The sequence below is a fragment of the Musa acuminata genome, chromosome BXJ2-11 (assembly GCF_036884655.1).
Source record: "Musa acuminata AAA Group cultivar baxijiao chromosome BXJ2-11, Cavendish_Baxijiao_AAA, whole genome shotgun sequence".
Classification (NCBI taxonomy): domain Eukaryota; kingdom Viridiplantae; phylum Streptophyta; class Magnoliopsida; order Zingiberales; family Musaceae; genus Musa; species Musa acuminata.
Genome location: NC_088348.1, coordinates 19,874,838 through 19,894,475, shown reverse-complemented (window position 1 = coordinate 19,894,475; position 19,638 = coordinate 19,874,838).

Below are 19,638 nucleotides of genomic sequence, written 5' to 3'. Positions count from 1 at the left end.
CAGGTTTTATGGATGTGAATTTGATTGAATGTTTTTCAGTGTCCTCAAACGTTAGTTTGGATCCTGGATTGGTCTGTGATGAAAATTGTTTTAATATCATGGATAATTTTTTAGGGGCGTGACACCGCCTGTCAGTGTCTGACACTAACAGTGCTGGGCGGTGCCACCGCCCAGCTCTCGGGTGCTGGGCGGTGCAACCGCCCAGTCTGGCGGTGCCACCGCCAGACCCTTCGGTTCACTGGTTGGGCTTCAAATTTAGCCCAAACCAAATCTAATTTTGGCCCAGTTGGCCCCTAACCAGGATATAGGATTATCTCTTAATCCTAGTCCTAATTACAAGTGAACTACATAACTAAAAACATTCTAAGCAAGTTTTCAACCGCGAACGTCGAGTCTTGTTCCGACGAGCTTTCCGACGAACTTCTTCCGACGGACTCCTAGCAAGCTCCCGATCTTGTGATGACTTTAACGAGTAGCCGAGCCTTCTCGGTGATCTCCGTGAACCTTCGACGATCTCTTCTACGAACTTCCGAAAATTTTGATAGGTTCCCGATTTCTTCTCGGTTGGTTCCGGCAGCATCTCCGACGATTTTTCGGACTCTTAAACGTCCATCGAACTTGACTCCGGTATTCTTGTTTTGTGTTTTCTGGTTATCGTAGTTAATCCTGCACACTTAACTCAATAATATGGATTAGATCAATTAACCCATCAATTGATTTTATTATCAAAATCCGAGATTCAACAATCTCCCCCTTTTTGATGATGACAATCAATTGATTACGTAGTTAAACATAACTCCCCCTATCTATATGCCATATTATGAGAAGATAAAAACACTTGAATTCCATCCCATTGAATTCAAGTATAAACCGATAAGTTCTAACTGTAGAACTTATCGTTATTCTCATTAAGCATAAGTAAATGCGAAACTTCGATAAAAATCATTTTCAAGTCGAATGATAAGAGACAATTTTTACTACGACAGGAGATAAAGATTTTCAACATGAATTTCATGATATATATGTAAGGCATGCTTTCAATATGATCAATCAATCTTGCCATATTCTCAAAGATTTTGCAAGGCATATAAGACATTCATAAGCTTTTGTAATTCATATAAGTCATGTTATCGATGCGCATAAGACATTTTCATTAAGTCATGCTATCGAAATGGTATAAGTCATCATTTAGTCATCATTTCTCCCCTTTTGTCATCAACAAAAAAGTGAATGAGACTTGAAGTACATAACTTGTGATTATAACATCAGGAATTCAGCATTGATCATACAAAATTCAACATTGATCATTCAAAATTAAGTATGCTAAAATATTTACGCAGAGTTCATCTTAAAGGAAAATTCAGCATTCATCCATTTTATCAAATCTCTTCTTTCTATAAATAACAAAAATTGTAGGTGTACAAAGAAGAGATTGTGATTAAAAAAAAATTTCAAGTAGTAACTCCAATAAGTCAAGATCATAATTCGAATACAAACTCATTCAAATTCATTCAAATTCAAATCGTCAACTTGAAACTCATAATCAAGCCATCAAAATCAATTTCGAGATTCACAAAATATCATAAAATCATTAATCTTGATCAGATGGGAGCGGTGTTTGACTCAAGATAGGATAAGGTAATTTAATGTGTCATTTAGAATCGAAAGAGAAGGATCAATTTCACCGAGGAACGGAGAGAGGATGAAAAACTTTACGGAAAATCCATTCAAACAAGTGTATTCTTAGGGACAATTTAACATACCTAATTCCCTTCTAATGAATTCAAATTGGTCTTCATTTAAAGCTTTTGTAAATATATCTGCTAATTGATGCTTTGTGTCAATGAATTCTAGAACAACATCATTGTTAAGGACATGATCAGGTATAAAATGATGCTTAACGTCGATGTACTTAGTTCTAGAGTGCTGAATTGGATTTTTAGTAAGACATATGGCACTAGTATTATCACATTTTATAGGAATATTTTTAAAGTGAATTCTATAGTCTTCTAATGTATTTTTCATCCCAACAACTTGTGCATAGCATGCACTTGCAGCAATGTACTCGGCTTCCGCCGTAGATAGTGCAACTAAATTTTGTTTCTTGGAAGTCTAAGAAACAAGTGCATGTCCTAAAAATTGGCATGTTCCGGATGTACTTTTTCTATCTATCCTGCATCCGCCAAAATCGGCATCTGCATAAGCTATTAATCAAAATTTTCAGATTTTGGATACCATAATCCTAGATTTGGAGTTCCTTTAAGATATCTAAATATTCTTTTAACACTTTTAAGATGAGATAATTTAGGATTTGATTGAAACCTAGCGTACAGTCCTACACTAAACATAATATCCGGTCTAGTCGCGGTGAGGTAGAGTAGACTACCTATCATTCCCCTATATGTTTTTTGATCGAAATTTTCACTATTTTCATCCATATCTAACTTAGTCGCAGTACTCATAGGGGTGTTTATTGCTTTTGAATTTTTCATGTTAAATCGTTTTAACAATTCTAATGTATATTTAGATTGGTTAAGAAATATACCATCCCTAAGTTGTTTGATTTGTAATCCTAAAAAGAAAATTAATTCACCCATTAAACTCATTTCAAATTTCTGACTCATACATTTGGCAAATGATTCACATAGTGATTCATCCGAAGAGCTAAAAATAATATCGTCAACATAAATTTGCACAATAAGAAAATTATTTTTAAAATGTTTAATAAATAATGTAGTATCAACTTTGCCTTTGGTAAAATTATTTAAAATAAGATAGGAACTAAGCCTTTCATACCAAGCTCTAGGAGCTTGTTTCAAGCCATAGAGAGCCTTAGTCAATTTGAATACATGATTAGGAAGAAGAGAATTTTCAAATCCGGGAGGTTGTTCGACATATACTTCTTCGGAAATAAAACCATTCAAGAAAGCACTTTTGACATCCATTTGAAATAGTTTAAAATTATTACTACTAGCATAGACAAGGAGCATCCTTATGGCTTCTAATCGAGCCACGGGAGTGAAGGTTTCTTCGTAATCGATACCTTCTTCTTGGTTGAAACCTTTGGCCACTAATCTAGCCTTGTTTCTAACCACGATACCATTTTCGTCTTGCTTGTTTCTAAAGACCCATTTAGTACCAATGACTAAATGGTCACTAGGGCTAGGAACAAGCTTCCATACCTTATTCCTCTCAAATTGATTCAATTCCTCTTGCGTTGCAATAACCCAAAAATAATCTTTTATGGCCTCGTCAATGCATTTAGGTTCGATTTGAGAAAGGAAGGCGGCGTTAGCACAAAAATTCTTGAAAGAGGAACGAGTTTGAACCCCTTTTGATGTATCTCCTATAATTAGCTCCTTTGGATGAACATCTATATACTTCCATTCCTTGGGTAAGGAAATTTCGGAAGAAGGTGCATGCAAGTTGCTATTTTGAGGAGGGGGTTCATTTAAATTCAAATTATCAAAACAAAGATCATTATCAAAATCATTTTTCTTTAAATTAGAAATTTCATTAAAAACTACATGAATAGACTCTTCTATTACTAATGTTCTTTTGTTAAAAACCCGAAAAGCCTTAGAAACGGAAGAGTAACCAAGAAAGATGCCTTCATCGGATTTAGCATCAAATTTTCCTAAGGCATCCCTTTCATTCAAAATAAAGCATTTACAACTGAAAACTTTAAAATAGGAAATATTTGGTTTTTTGTTATTCCATAATTCATAGGGAGTTTTTGATAGAGATGGTCTTATTAGGACCCTATTCATGATGTAGCAAGCCGTATTTACAGCTTCGGCCCAAAAATACTTGGGTAGACTATGTTCATTTAACATCGTTCTTGCCATTTCTTGTAGGTTTTTATTTTTTCTTTCAACTACATTTTGTTGGGGATTCCTCGGAGTGGAGAAGTTGTGATTGTATCCATTAACTTCACAAAAATTTTGAAAGTCACGGTTTTGAAATTCGCCACCGTGATCACTCCGAATTGATGAAATCATGAAACCTTTTTCGTTTTGAGTGAGTTTACAAAATTTAGAGAAACACTTGAAACAATCATTTTTGTGAGCTAAGAAATAGGTCCAAGTGTATCTAGTATAGTCATCCACAATTACAAACGCATATTTGCTTCCTCCTAGACTTGTCATGTCAATTAGTCCAAATAAGTCCAAATGAATCAATTGTAATGGTCTAGTGGTGCTAATTTGAGTTTTTGATTTGAAACTAGTTTTTATTTGTTTACCTAGTTGACATGCATCACATACTTTGTCCTTAATAAACTTTATATTTAGAATTCCTCGCACTAATTCTCTAGATGAGATCTTAGATATTAGTTTCATGCTTGCATGGCCTAGTCTCCAATGCCAAAGCCAAGCATCATCATTTAAAGCGGAGAAGCACATTTCATTACTTAGTTCATCAAGGTTGATGGTGTAGACATTATTTTGTTTTAATGCAATCATAGTTATGTTATGGTTTGGTTTTTCAATAATACACACATTTGATTCAAATCTAACGATATAACCTTTATTGTATAATTGACTAATACTCAAGAGATTATGTTTCAATCCATCAACTAGTAAGACATCATCAATAGAAAAATTTAATTTGTTACCTATGGTTCCTTTGCCAATGATTTTGCCTTGGTTATTGTCTCCGAAGGTGACGTACCCTTCTTCTTTGCTAGTGAGCATAGAGAAATGAGATGAATCTCCAGTCATATGTCTTGAGCATTCACTATCTAGATACCATCTCTTGCTCCTAGCTTGTGATGGTGTATATTTCTACAAGAAGGGATTATTTTTAGGTACCCATTTTCTTTTGGGTGCCTTAAAAATTGATTTAACTTATTCATCATATTGCATAGAATTGATCATGGTTCTTTTAGGAACCCAAATTAGTTTGTTCGGACTAATTTTCTTGAATGGGCATTTATAAGTTTTATGTCCATATTTGCAACAAAAGTTGCAAATGCTTTGGTGCCGAACATGTAAGACGAGGCCTTTAATGAAGGTGGTTGGATTTTGGTGAGGACTTCTCACAAATCCGATTCCACTTCTTTTAGGAACGTGACCCTTATTTGTAAGGATCATGTTCAAAGATTTGCTACCAACCTCGAATTTCTTCAAGGTGTCCTTAAGTAGCAAGTTCTCCTTTTGGAGAGATTCTAGATCATGACATTTTATACATGGAGCTAAACTATCATGATATTTAGTTTTTAATTTATCGATATCACAAGTGAGACTATCATGCTCCTTTTTTAGCAATTTGTATTTTCTACTAATTATTTTACATTCATCAAATAACTCATGGAAAGCATTTAATAATTCATGATAAGGTAAATCTGCATCAATTAAATCCGTTACCTCTTCTCCGATGGCCATTAGGGCGTAATGAGCAACTTGCTCGGTGTTTGACTCTTCTTCTTCGGACGCGCTTGAATCATCCCACGTTACCTTGAGCGCCTTCTTCTTTGATGTTCTCTTTTTAGCTTGAGGGCAATCGTTCTTGTAGTGTCCCGGTTTTTTACACTCATAGCAAATCACTTGGTTCTTCTTGTGTTCAAATTTATTTTTTGTATTATTTTTAAATTTGTTCTTTCTTAAATATTTTTTAAATTTTTGAGTCAAAAGTGCAATATCATTGTCACTGTCCTCATCACTTGATGTTCCTTTCAAGTGGTCTTCTTGTGATGTGAGTGCCATATCCTTCCTGTTCTTTGGAAGGGGGTTCTCGAGCTCGTTATGAGCTTGACATGTCATTTCGTAGGTCATTAGAGACCCAATAAGTTCTTCAAGAGGGAATATTTTAAGGTCTTTAGCCTCTTGAACTGCCGTAACTTTTGGATCCCAACTTTTAGGGAGGGATCTTAAGATTTTAGTTACTAGTTCAAAGTTAGTAAAATCTTTACCAAGAGCTTTGAGTCCATTGATGACATCCGTAAACCGGGTGTACATGTCTCCGATGGACTCACTTGGTTTCATTCGGAAAAGTTCGTAAGAGTGCACAAGGATGTTGATTTTAGACTCTTTCACTTGGCTAGTGCCTTCATGAGTGACCTCAAGAGTTCTCCAAATATCAAAAGCCGAATCACAAATTGAAACACGATTAAATTCATTTTTGTCTAGTGCATAAAACAAGGCATTCATAGCCTTTGCGTTTAAAGCAAAAACCTTCTTCTTCGATTCATTCCATTCGCTCATCGGAAGAGAAGATTTTTGAAATCCGTTTTTAACAATAGTCCAAAGCTCGAAATCCATGGAAATGAGAAGATCCTCATACGAGTCTTCCAAAAAGTATAATCCGACCCATTAAACAAGGGTGGACGTGTGATAGAATGACCCTCATGTATGCCGGAGTAAGCCATCTCTCTTGGGTATCAAACCAAATATGAGAGTGAGCCTAGCTCTGATACCAATTGTTAGGATCGGAGCGGCACTACGAGGGGGGGGGGGGGTGAATTAGTGCAGCGGATTAAAACGTCGATTTTGACAAATCTTTCGTACAATAAAAATCGAAATCGGAAGTGCTTAACTTGAAAGCGTATTCGCAAAGTTGTGCAGCAAAGGTAATGAGGAAATAAAGCATGTAAGAAGGTTTGCAGTAATGTAAATAGCAGTAATGAAATGCAAACCAGAGATTACGTCGATTTTAAAGTGGTTCAGTCAAATGACCTACATCCACTTGCGAGGCCCCTCTTCGATGAGGCTCCCACCTTCCACTAGCAAATCTCTTGAAAGGGAAGGGAAAATACCCCTCTTACAACTTTTTACAAGCGGTTCACACTCTTACAGATTTTCAGCAAGAAAGAAGGAGGTGAATACTAGCAAATTGAAAACAAGACTAGCTAAGACTTTTCTATGGCCTTTCTCTCAATCAATTGCTTCTCAAAAAGTTGTAATCTCAGCTGAGATTTGAGGGGTATTTATAGGCCTCAAGATGATTCAATTTTGGGCTCCAAAATTTGAATTCTCTTTGGTTCCCGATGCTGGCGGTGCCACCGCCTGTCAGTGGTGATGCCACCGCCTGTCAGTGTCTGACACTGACAGTGCTGGGCGGTGCCACTGCCCAGCCAGGTGATGCCACCGCCCAGCTCTCGGATGCTGGGCGGTGCCACCTCCAGACCCTTCGGTTCATTGGTTGGGCTTCAAATTTAGCCCAAACCAAATATAATTTTGGCCCAGTTGGCCCCTAACTAGGATATAGGATTATCTCTTAATCTTAATCCTAATTACAAGTGAACTACATAACTAAAAACATTCTAAGCAAGTTTTCAACTGCGAACGTCGATTCTTGTTCCGGCGAGCTTTCCGATGAACTTCTTCCGACGGACTCCCAACAAGCTCCCGATCTTGTGATGACTTTAACGAGTAGCCGAGCCTTCTCGGTGATCTCCGTGAACCTCCGACGATCTCTTCGGTGAACTTCCGAAAATTCCGATAGGTTCCCGATTTCTTCTTGGTTGGTTCCGGCAGCATCTCCGACGATTCTTCGAACGTCCATCGAACTTGACTCCGGTATTCTTGCTTTGTGTTTTCTGGTTATTGTAGTTAATCCTGCACACTTAACTCAATAATATGGATTAGATCAATTAACCCATCAATTGATTTTATCATCAAAATCCGAGATTCAACAATCCTTCCCAATAATGGTTGCATTCATAGAAGAGGCAGAATCAGATTTATGAGTAGCTCTCACCAAAATCCAACCACCTTTGTTAAAGGCCCTACCTTGCATGTATCACCTTACACCAAATGCAACTTTTGTTGCAAACTCGAACATATTGCTTATAAATGTCCATTTAAGAGATGTAGTCCATACAAATTGATTTGAGTTTCCAAAGGAACCATAAAGAACTCCATGCAAATTGATAAGTTAAGTCGATCGATTTTTGAGACACAAAAGGTTAAATGGGTACATAAAAATTACCCGTTTTTGTAGAAATATTTAACATCACAAGCTAGAAGCAAGAGATGGTACCTTGATAGTGGATGCTCATGACACATGACTGGAGATCCATCTCAATTCTCTAAGCTCACTAGCCTAGATGAAGGGTATGTCACCTTTGGAGATAACAACGAGGGTAAAATCATTGGCAAAGGAACTATAAGTAATAAATCTAACTTTTTAATTGAAGATGTGTTGTTGGTTGATGGCTTAAAGTATAATATTTTAAGCATTAGTCAATTATGTGAAAAAGGATACATCATTAGATTTGAATCCAATGCTTGCATTATTAAAAAATCATACAAAAGCACATCTATGATTGCCCTAAAATAAAATAATGTATATACTATTGACATTGATGATCTTTGTAATGAAATATGTTTTTTGATTTTGAATGACGATGCTTGGCATTGGCATAGGGGATTAGGTCATGCTACAATGAAACTAATCTCTCAAATCTCATCTAAAGAACTTATAAGAGGTATTCCTAACATTAAGTTCATTAAAGACAATGTGTGTGATGCATGTCAACTAGGAAAACAAATAAAAGGTAGTTTCAAACCAAAGATTCAAATAAGCACCTCTAGACCATTGTAATTGATCCATATGGATTTATTTGGACCAATTGATACATCAAACCTAGGAGGTAGCAAATACGCCTTTATAATTATGGATGATTATAGTAGATACACTTGGACATACTTCTTGGCACACAAAAGTGATTGTTTTATGATTTCATCAATTCAAAAGTGATACGTTGGCAAATTTCAAAATCGTGATTTCCAAAATTTTTGTGAATCTAATGGATACAACCACAATTTTTCTACTCCGAGAAATCCTCAATAAAATAGAGTAGTAGAAAGAAAATTGAGAAATTTACAAAAAATGACAAGAACCATGTTGAACGAACATAGCCTACCCAAATATTTTTGGGCCAAAGCCGTTAATATGGCATGCTATGTCATGTATAGGGTTCTAGTAAGACCATTACTTTTCAAAACTCCTTATAAATTGTGGTACCACCAGAGCTCGGTGTCCGAGCTCTGTCAGGCAATGGTACTGCCCAGTATTAGTCTGCAGGCGGTAGTATCGCCCCATAATGATGGTGGTACCACTAGTACCCCGAAAATCTGGGATGAGACACATTTTGGCTCCAATTTTAAAGCCAATGGAGCCTATAAATACCTCACACTTTTCTACATGAAAGAGCACGAAAGTATGAAAAATATCTTGAAGTCTTAGGGTGTTAAAAGTGTTGTAAAAGTGCTAAAAGTCCTCCTCCCTTTCTAGTGTTGTGATCATTCAAAAGAGGTGTAAGCCTTGTAAGGGTTATCTCCAAAACCCGTGAAAAGGAGAAAGTGATATAAAGAGGGTGGTTAGTCTTCACCCATTGAAGAAAGACCATCAGTGGATGCCGGTGACCTCGACAGAGGAGGAATCAAAAGTGGATGTAGGTCACAACGATCGAACCACTATAAATTCTGGTGTGCTTATTTTCATTCTGCTTTTTACTACTGCTACTACTTTCTAAGTTAACTGCTAGTTCTTTTACTCTAAAGTCAAGCACTTTCCGAAATTGGTTTTCAATGAACTAATATTTTAAAAATCGATGATTTTTTCGCTGCACTAATTCACACCCCCCCCCCCTCTCTTAGTGATGCGCTTGATCCTAACACTTATTGAATCTTGAATTTTGATGATAAAACCAATTGATGAGTGTTTATGATTTAATTTACGTTTTGAGTGACGTAGGATGCTTCGATCAGGATGAGACAATTAAAGCAGGAAGAATCATGTTGGGCTAGTGGAACATGTTAGAAGATTGGACGTCGAGCCGAAGGATCGGTCGACGTATCGACATAAGGCTTCGGGCCAAGAAGAGCGGATATTGCACTAAGGATATCAGAGTTGCGGAGTCAACTGTCCCATTGGGCAATAGGCCGTAAGAGAGGACGATGCACCGAAGAATCGGACGAAGCGTCGAGGGACCAATAACATGTCGGACAACATGATTCATGCTTAGTATAAATTGTCTAGATCGAAGTGTGTTTTACATATGCATGATCAACTACTATAACAAGACATGAAGTAAAATGAAGTCTCGGAGTCAAGGATGTGATTTCGGTGGGAGTTTGAGAGTTCGTCGGAAGTCCGGACGTTCATTGGAAGTTCTGTCAGAACCAGCCGAGAAGTTTCAGAGCTTGCTAGAGATGCTCATCGGAACTCGCCAAGAAGATCATTGTGAAGTCCAGGAGCTTGCCAGGAGTCCATTGGAACATTACCGAGAGATCGTCGGAAGTTCGCCGAAAGATCGTCGGAAGTTCATCGGAAGCTCGCCGGAAGAAACCAAGACTTACAGACTTGTTTAGCTTACGTATGTCTTAGATTTCATAGTTAGCATGTAATCGGGTTTGGAATTGGACCAACCCAATTATGGGCCAGTTGGGCCCATGTAAGAACTATGTTGGGCCCAATGAAAAGGCCCAAACAATATCCCAAGAGGTGACACCATCATGGCACAGTCTCCAAGACTGTGTCAGGCGGTGGTACCGTCGGTTTGGGTGGTGGTACCGCCCAGACACAGCCTCTGAGAGGCTATAGGAGGTGGTACCGCCCAATGTCAAGCGGTGGTACCGCCCAGTGTAGTGTCAGTGTCAGATTGACACTGACGGTGGTACTGCCCAGCATAGGCGGTGGTATCGCCCGGACCTAGGAAACCCGGGATGAGATGTTTTTAGGCTCCAAGTTTGAATCAACTTGAAGCCTATAAATACCTCTCTCATTCCTGGTTAACACACACAAGTACAGAGTATTTAAAAGTGAGAAAACGCTGTTGCAATCACTAGAGGAATCCCCTCCTATAGTCTAAGTTTAGAATTATGTTTAGGAGGATTATGTGCTTGTAAGGGTTGTCTCCTAAACCCGATAAAAGGAGAAGAGGGGTGTAAGAAGGAGGTTGATCTTCACCTATTAAAGGAAGATCGATAGTGGATGCTGGTGGCCTCGACGGAAGAGGAATCGGCGAAGTGGATGTAGGTCACGACGACCGAACAACTCTAAAATCTGGTTTGCATTTACTTCTTGCTATTTATCTTTATTGCAAATTGAATTCCTCCTTCACTACATTTTCGTACAATTTCAAGTTAACATCTTTACGAAACTGGTTTTATCGCAACCAAGGATTTAAATCAACGTTATTTTATCGCTGCATTAATTCACCCTCCCTCTTAGTGCCGACTCTGTTCCTAACAACACCTTGGTGTCTCAAGTCTAAGGACCAGATACACTACTAAGACTACGAAATCGCTGTCTGACAATAAGGCATCATTAACCATCCAGCATTGCATAAGTAAGTCAATTAGTGAACTCATTCTCCAATGCACCTGTACTGTATCCCTAGTGTTCCCACACGAGCAGCTATGAGACCAACTACATCCATCATATGGACAGATATACAACACACAAGTCTGTCCGGTTATCTCAATGTCCCTCTTGAGTAACCTATGACAATGATTATTTAAGATCTATGTTTAAAAGGGAATCAATCTCATTATCGTGATCTCATCACGATCTAATTCTCATTGCACAGATCCATGGACATCACAATATAATGAAGCGACAAGCAATATAAAGTGATAAAATGCCAAATAATAATAATAAGTAAAATGACTGCATGTCAAGTCACATGTGCCATCACTCACGTGATTAGCTTGTAGGGCACCTATGACTAGCAATCTCCCACTTGACCTAAAGCCAATCACTTATATGTCTGATCCCCATCAGACCCCTATGATGCTCGAAGACAAATTGAGACAACAGCTTAGTCAATGGATCTACGATGTTATCTTCAGATGGAACTCTTTCCACTACTAGATCTCCTCGGGTCATGATCTCTTTAATAAGCTAGAACCTCCTCAGAACACTTCTAATGAGACCCGGGTTCCCTTGCTTAAGCAATCGCCCCGTTATTATCGCAATATAAGGAAATCAACTCCTCGCTTCCCGGCACAACTCCTAGATCCGTGATGAACTTTTTTATCCAAACTCCTTCCTTTACTACCTCTGCTGTAGCAATATACTCCGCCTATGTGGTCGAGTTAGTAGTATTATCTTACTTGGAACTCTTCCAGTACACTACTCCTCCATTCAGAGTGTACACATATCCTGAATTTGACTTGCTATCTTCGACATCGGACTGGAAACTCAAGTCTGTGTAGCCTTCAACCCTGAGACTACTACCTCCATATATCAGTAAAAGATCATTAGTCCTTCTCAAGTACTTAAGGATACACTTTACTGCTTTCCAGTGCTCTAAGTCTAGATCCGCTTGATACCTGCTCATGACACTCAGAGCATGCGCTATATCAAGCCTAGTACATAGCATGACATACATGATAGACCATATTGCTAAGGTATAGGGTACCTTATCTATGTTTGCCCTTTCTTCAGGAGTCTGTGGGGACATACTCCTAGAAAGCGATATCCCATGTCTCATCGGTATGAGACATCTCTTGAAATTTTCCATACCAAATCTTTTAACAATGATATCTATGTACCTAGACTAGGACAAGTCACGCATCCTCTTGGATCTATCTCTATAGATCTGAATCCACAAGATATAGGATGCTTCTCCTAAGTCCTTTATAAAGAAGTGTCTAGATAACTAAGTCTTTACTATGGATAGTATTCCTACATCATTCTTAATGATCAGGATGTCATCTACATATAACACCAAGAAGGTGATAGCGCTCCCACTTACCTTCCTGTACACACAAGGCTCATATTCGTTCTTAACGAAGTCATAAGATTTGATTGTCTCATCAAATCTTATGTTCCAACTTCAGGAAGCTTGCTTTAGTCCATAAATAGACCTAAGCAACCTGAACACCTTTTTGGGCAGTCCTTGGACATGAATCTCTCAGGTTGTATCATATACACCTCCTCCTCGAGGTTGCCATTGAGGAATATAATTTTTACGTCCATCTGCCAGATCTCATAATCATAGTGTGGTGCAATAGCCAATAGAATTTAGATGGATTTTAGCGTGGCTATGGGTGAGAAGGTTTCATCATAGTCAACATCTTGCCTTTGACGATACCCCTTAGCCACTAGTCTTACTTTATAGGTCTCCACCTTTTCATCTACTATGATATTCTTCTTGAAGATCCACTTGCAACCGATGGTACAATACCTTCGGGTGCATCAACTATGTTCCAAACTTTATTGGAGTATATGGAATCCATCTTAGAATTCCTGGCTTCTTGCCACTTTCCGGAGTCTATACTCGTAATAACCTCCTCGTAGGTCTGAGTATCAATATCCTCAACATCCTCTCCTCTAATATGCCCCACATATCTCTCAGGAGGATGAGATACTCTACCGGACCTACGAAGTCAAAACTTGTGTGCTAGGTACCTGAATAGACAAAGGCTGTGGAGTGATGTTTGAGCTAGGTTCTCCAACCTTGCTCATCTCTATCATGCTCCCATTGTCTCTATCAAGAATGTGTTCCTTCTCAAGGAACACCACTATCTTGGCTACAAAGACTTTTTGGTCATCGAGATGATAGAAATAATACCCATAAGTTTCCTTAGGGTATCCCACGAACTTGCACTGCTCCGTCCTCGATTCCAACTGATCGGGGTTGTATCATTTAATGTGGGCAAGGTAGTTCCAAATCTTAACAACCTTAAGATCGAGTTTTTTCACTTTCCATATCTCATATGGTGTAGATATTACCGATTTTGTTGGACCTCTGTTCAGAAGGTAAGCTGTGGTCTCTATGGCGTATCCCCAGAATAAGATGGATAAGTCAGCGAAACTCATCATGAACTGCACCATATCTAATAGTGTACAATTCCTCCTTTCAGATACACCATTGAGCTGAGGTGTATAAGGAGGTGTCTATTGTGATAGAATCCCATGGTCCTTAAGGAACTGGGTGAACTCTGTACTCAAGTACTCACCTCCTTGATTTGATCGAAGAGTCTTGCTACTCTTTCTAGTCTGGTTCTCCACTTTATTCTTATACTCTCTGAATTTCTCAAAGGCCTCGGACTTATACTTCATCAAGTACACATGTCCATACCTTAAGAAATTATCAGTAAAAGTAATAAAGTAGGAGTAACTACCTATGATATGAGTTGACATGGGTCCACATACATCACTATGTATGAGTTCCAACAGCTCAGTGGCTCTCTCTCTTGTTCCATAAAAAGGAGAGTTGGTCAGTTTTCCATGAATACAAGGCTCACAAGTTGCATATGACCCATATTCGAATGAATCTAGATATCCATCCTTTAGCAACTTTTGAATCATTCCCTCGTGGATGCAACCTAGCCTACAATGCCACAGGTATGCAGTGTTCACCTCATCTCGTTGCCTCTTGGACACACTTACATTCATGATATATGGAGTAGTGTCTAGCATAAACAAACCATTATACAATATTTTTCTCGTGATGATCTCATTATCTAATAATATTGAACAATCATTTTTCTCAAAAACAAATTTATATCCACTAACTGTCAAACATGAAATGGAAATAATGTTTTTGATAATAGAAGGAACAAAATAGTATGCATCCAATGCAATAATAGCTCCACTAGGCAAATGTAGGGTGACCTCGCCAATAGCTATTGTAGCAACTCTTGCTCTAGTACCCATATTGAGGTCCATGTCATCTCTCGCCAATCTCTTAGGTCATTCTAGAACCTGCAATGAATTACAAATATGATAAGCACTACCGGTATCCAATACCCATGTGTTATCATAAGAGTTTGACAAATGGAGACTGATCATGAATGTACCTGAAGCTTCTCCAAGCTTCTATTTGGCCCTCTCTACAAGGTACTCTTTCTAGTTTCTCTTCTAGTGCCCATCTTTGCCATAGTGGAAGCACTGACCTTTGTCTTTTGCTTGGTCTTTCTTAGAAACCTTTGCTTTACCCGGTCTACCCTTGCCCTTACCCTTCTTAAGGGACTTTGCTGTTGAATCTCAGATTTTGATGATGAAGTCAATTGTAATTTGTTTGATCTAATCTATATATTGACAAAAGTGTGCAGGATTAACTATGATAGTAGTAAGACATAAAGCAGGTGTTGTGCCGGAGTCAAGATCGAGATCTCATTGGGAGTTCGAGAGTTCGTCGGAAGTCCGGACGTTCGTCGGAAGTTCTACCGAAACCAACCGAGAAGTTTAGGAGCTTGCAAAAGAAGCTTGTCGGAACTCGCCAAGAAAATTATTGTAAAGTCCAAGAGCTTGCCGGGAGTCCACCGGAACATTGCCGAGAGTTCGTCGGATGTTTGCTGGAAGTACGTTAGAAGCTCATCGAAAGAGCAATTGACGCATCGGAACAAGAAGTGCTATAATTATATCTTAATTATTGTAGTTAGAGCATAAATTAAGTTAGGATTGGGAGGTAATTCCACTAACTTAATTAGGGGCCAATTGGGCCCTTAATAGGGCTGAATTGGGCCAAATTGAGCAGCCAATTCAGCCCCTAAAAATATGGCCGGTGGTGACACCGCTTGGAAAGCAGTGCCCTAGGATTTCTGGGTGGTGGTACCGCCTAGACTGGGCAATCGTACTGTTGGCAGTTAATGCTGCCAGTGGTGGTACCGCCCTTATCAAGCGATGGTACCGCCGAGTGTTAAGTGTCAAGCGGTGGTACCGTCAATACCCCAAAAATCTAGAATGAGACACTTTTTGGCTCTATTTTTGAAAGCCATTGGGGCCTATAAATACCCCACCCTTATCTTTATGAAAGGGCACGAAAGCTATTGATAGAATCTTGAGTTCTTGAGTCTTAAAGTGTTGTAAAAGTGAAGAGTTCTCCTTCATCTCTTAGCCTTGTAACCATCCAAAAAAGAGGAGTGAGACTTGTAAGGGTTATCTCCTAAACCCAGCAAAAGGAGAAAGAGCTGTAAAAGGTGTTGGCCTTCGTTTATTGAAGGAAGACTTATAGTGGATGCCGGAGACCTCGTTAGAGGAGGAATCCAAAAGTAGATGTAGGTCACATTGACCGAACCACTCTAAATTCTGGTTTGCTTTTCATTTGTGCAATTTATAACTGCAAATCTCCTTAATCCTCTCTTGCACTTTTACGAAATCTTTCAAGTTCATATTCTCTCCGAAACGGATTGAATCGAAACCATTTTCGTCGAAATCAGTTTTAATCGAAACAAACATTTTTCTGAAATCGGGAAAGTTTTCTGCTGCACTAATTCACCCCCCCTCTTAGAGCTGCTCTTAATCTTAACAATTGGTATTAGAGCTAGGTTCACTCTCATTTAGTTTTAAACCCAAGAGAGATGACATTTGCCAGCAATCTAGAGGGCCATTCAATTACACGTCGGCCATGTTCAATGGGATGGATTACACATATTGGAAGACTAGAATGAGGATCTTCCTAATTTCAATAGATTTTGAATTATGGAATATTATAGAAAATGGCTTTTAAAAGTCTTCTCTTCCAATGAACGATTGTAATGAGTTAGAGAAGAAGATTTCGCTTTAAACGCAAAGGTTATAAATGCCTTGTTTTGTACCTTAGATAAAAATGAGTTTAATCGTGTCCATTTGTGAAACTACTTTTGACATTTGACACACACTTGAAGTGACTCATGAAGGCACTAGTAGAGTGAAGGAGTCAAAAATTAATCTTTTAGTGCATACTTATGAATTGTTTCAAATGAAACCAAGTGAGACCATTGGAGACATATATACTCGATTTATGAATATCGTCAATGGTCTAAAAGGACTTGGTAAAGGTTTCTCGGATTTTGAACTTGTTAATAAAATTTTAAGATCCCTTCCAAAGAGTTGGGACCCTAAAGTCACGGCCATTCAAGAGGCCAAAGACCTAAATAATTTTCCTCTCGAAGAACTAATTGGGTCACTAATGACTTATAAGATGACTTGTAAAGCTCATGAAGAGCTTGTGGATACCCTTCCAAAGAACAGGAAGGATATGACACTAAAAACCCAAGAAGACCACTTGAAAGAAAACTCAAGTGATGAGGACCTTGACGAAGACTTGGCACTCTTAACAAGAAAATTCAAAAAATTCATAAAAAAGGAATAATTTAAAAATGATACTAAAATTAAATTTGAACCCAAGAGAGATCAAGTAATATGCTACGAATGCAAGAAGCTAGGACATTACAAGAGCGAATGTCCCCTTGCTAAGAAGAGGCAATCAAAGAAGAAAGCTCTTAAAGAAACATGGGATGACTCAAGTGTATGCGAAGAAGAGGAGCCTACCATCACCGAGCAAGTTGCTCACTATGCACTAATGGCCATTGGAGATGAGGTAACAAGTTCATTTGATGCAAATTTATCTTATGATGAACTATTAAATACTTTTCATGGTTTATTTGATGAATACAAATCAATTAGTAAAAAATATAAATTATTAAAAAAGGAGCATGATTCTCTTGTTAGTGATTACAATAGATTAAAAGTTGAGCACAATGATAGTTTAGCTCAATGTACGAAATATGATGAATTAGAAACACTTAGAAAGGAAAAGTACTCAAAGAAACCTTAGAAAAATTTGAGGTTGGTAGCAAGTCCTTGAATATGATCCTTGCCAATAAGGGTCACATTCATAGAAAAGGCGAAATCGGATTTATGAGTAGCCCTCACCAAAATCCAACCACCTTTGTTAAAGGCCCTACTTTGTATGTTTCATCCCAAAACAAATGCAACTTTTGTTGCAAATTTGGGCATGTAGTTTATCATTGTCCATTCAAGAAACATAGTCCACATAAATTGATTTGGGTTCCTAAAAGAACCTCAAATGACTCAATGCAACATGATAAGCTATGTAGATCGATTTTTGAGACACCCAAGGTCAAATGGGTACTTAAAAATCATCCTTTTTTATAGAAAAATGTACCATCACAAGCTAGGAGCAAGAGATGGTACCATGATAGTAGATGCTTAAGGCATATGACCGGAGATCCATCTCAATTCTCTAAGTTCACTAGCATAGACGAAGGATATGTCACCTTCGGAGACAACAACAAAGGTAAAATCATTGGCAAAGGAACCATAGGTAACAAATCCAACTTCTTTATTAAAGATGTGTTATTGGTTGATGGCTTAAAGCATAATCTCTTAAGCATTACTCAATTGTGTGATAAAGGATACATCATTAAATTTGAATCTCATGCTTGCATTATTGAAAAACCACACAAAAACACATCTATGATTGCCTTAAAACAAAATAATGTATACACTATCGACATTAATGATCTATGTAATGAAATGTGCTTTTTGGTTTTGAATGACGATGCTTGGCTTTGACATAAGAGATTAGGTCATGCTAGCATGAAACTAATCTCTTAAATTTCATCTAAAAAACTTGTAAGAGGAATTCCTCATATCAAGTTTGTCAAAGATAATGGATGTGATGCATGTCAACTAGGAAAGCAAATAAAAGGTAGCTTCAAACCTAAGAACCAAATAAGCACCTCTAGACCTTTACAATTGATCCATATGGACTTGTTCGGATCAATTGCTGCATCAAGCCTAGGAGGTAGTAAATACGCATTCGTCATTGTGGATGATTTTAGTAAATACACATGGATTTACTTTTTAGCACACAAAAGTAATTGCTTTAGGTATTTCTCTATGTTTTATAAACTAGTTCAAAATGAAAAGGACATTATGATTTCATCAATACGAAGTGATCACGATGGTGAATTTCAAAACTGTGATGTCTAAGAATTTTATGAATCTAATGGATACAACCATAACTTCTCTACTCCAAGAAATCCTCAACAAAATGGAGTAGTAGAAAGAAAGAATAGGAACTTACAAGAAATGGCTAGAACCATGTTAAATGAACATAGCCTACCCAAATATTTTTGGGCCGAAGCCGTAAATACCTACTAGGTCATGAATAGAGTTCTAGTAAGACCATTACTTTCCAAAACTCTTTATGAGTTATAGAACAATAAAAAACCCAATGTTTTATATTTTAAAGTTTTCGGATGTAAATGCTTTATATTGAATGAAAAAGATACCTTAGGAAAGTTTGATGCAAAATCCGATAAAGGAATTTTTCTTGATTATTCTTCCATTTCTAAAGCTTTTCATATATTTAACAAAAGAACTTTAGTTATAGAAGAATCAATTCATGTGGTTTTTAATGAAGTTTCCGAAGTTAAGAAAATTGATTTCGATGATGATCTTAATTTTGATACTTTGAATTTAAATGAATCTCCTTCTCCACCTAGCAACTTGGATGCATCTTCTTCCGAAACATTCTTACCTAAGGAATGGAAGTATGTAGATGCTCATCCCAAGAAGCTAATCATAGGAGACACATCTAAAGGGGTTCAAACTCGTTCCTCTCTTAAGAATTTTTGTGCAAATGCTGATTTTCTCTCTCAAATTGAACCTAAATGCATTGACGAGGCCTTAAAAGATGATTTATGGGTCATTGCAATGCAAGATGAGTTAAATCAATTTGAGACAAATGAGGTGTGGAAGCTTGTTCCGAGACCAAATGACCATTTAGTTATTGGTACTAAATGGATCTTTAGAAACAAGCAAGATGAACTTGTATCATGGTTAGAAACAAGGCTAGACTAGTGGCCAAAGGTTTCAACCAAGAAGAACGAATCGATTATGAAAAGACCTTCACTCTTGTGGCACGATTAGAAACCATAAGGATGCTCC